We start from the raw sequence: 1,538 nt of genomic DNA, 5'->3' as shown, positions 1-1,538 counted from the left end.
TTTTTTCCCTTATTACTATAATGATCCATGACTGTAACTACCTCTTCAGAAGATCGCAGATGTACCGACTTACGTCTTCGAGAGTTACGAGTAGTGGATATGAAATATTTCAGTTTATAAACGTTACGCAAAAGGTCGGACCAATTTGATCTCACAGTACCTCCATGTTTGTGTACGGCAGTGCAGGATTTTTCCTGTTTTAATGGCAAAAAAAAAAGTATATTACAGATCTTTCCGAATTTGTCATTGTATCTGTTAAAAGACAGACGAAGAAAATTATAGAGTTCCATTTAAAAAACTAAAGGCGACCTTGATGACTTTTTTTTGCAGTCAGTCTATAGATCTCTCTAAGTCAAAATTACTGGTCCAGTAGTAACGTAAATAATTAAAACGGTCAAGTTCTGTAAACTGACAACTGTAAAACGACACAGAAGTGAATAAAAAGGTAATTAAACGAAACTGCACCGAGGAAAAAGGTGTGATCCATATTTAAAAGGGTGAAACGTCGAGAAGTTGGGAAGATAAGATCCTTGTGAATTCTCGTTCGCCAGCAATCAAAATATGACGCATTCAGGACCAAAAATATCGCGTCCCAGAAAGGTCAGCTCTCTCGTTGGCCCTTTAACCCGCGCCGACCAAGAGAAATAATGTGGGAACCGCGCGATTGCGCGATCATTCGGGAGCTGGGCGTGCAGATACCAAGTGTAACTGTAACCGCGACGACTGCCACGAAATTAACCTTTCAGATTCATCACCGAATCTGCGGCATCGATTTCGCCATCTCAGCTTCGAGATCGTTAAAAAGGCGTTTGTTATTCACGAAGGATAACGTGGTGTACGGAACTGTGGGTAGAAAATCGCGTTCGAGATATCTCGCGTTCAATGTTGATAAACACTGTGCGCGTTGATAGGGATATTATCAGATAACGCGTTGTCTGCGATTAATCTGGATTTTTCACGCGTGCCAATATACGCTGGTTAATACCTCGATTTCTGTGACACTCACATTTAAATGGCACGTTAAGGCTTGCAAGAGTGTCATGATTCATCGGTGACTGATAGTTCTATTTTTATGAAATGGTTTTATTCATCTATTCGCTATTCGCTCGTTGATATTCATTTTTTCAGTCGTGCTTAATTTTCTGTGGAATTTCCTATTGTTAGACGCAATTGTGTTATAACGTTTAAGTCTCTAAATTAATCGGAATTTGTACACTCGTTGTTGAGTAAAATTCCTTTTTTCAGTCATGGTTAAACCTCTGTATTGGGTGGTTTATATTCAAGTCTAATGTTTTTAGTGTTCTGAGTATTCAAAGGATCTGAAAAAATTCTGAGATACTCGTCAAAGTCTCTGCTATATCATAGAATTGTTCGTTAAGTGAAATATTTAAAATTTTCTTCGATAAAAATAAAAATTCGTTTCGAAGAAATACAGTAAATTCTCCACAAGTGTCAGTCCGCAAGGAACCTAACCTGACACTTGCAGAGTCAGGGACTACGTTTTCGAGCCTCGCGCCCGCCTTTGTAGTTTGCCGAAC

General features: G+C 39.0%; 1 protein-coding gene across 1 annotated transcript in view; it reads left to right on the top strand.

Annotated features, from left to right (window-relative positions):
* The window catches only part of LOC108570951 (serine-rich adhesin for platelets-like), an 80,388-nt gene that overhangs the window by 46,221 nt on the left and 32,629 nt on the right, over positions 1–1,538 (top strand). The gene's annotated exons all lie outside the window — the stretch shown is intronic.

This window comes from Habropoda laboriosa, unplaced genomic scaffold (genome assembly GCF_001263275.1).
Source record: "Habropoda laboriosa isolate 0110345459 unplaced genomic scaffold, ASM126327v1 scaffold88, whole genome shotgun sequence".
Lineage (NCBI taxonomy): Eukaryota > Metazoa > Arthropoda > Insecta > Hymenoptera > Apidae > Habropoda > Habropoda laboriosa.
The sequence above is the reverse complement of the archived record's forward strand: the minus strand, read 5'-3'. Positions and strand labels throughout refer to the sequence as shown.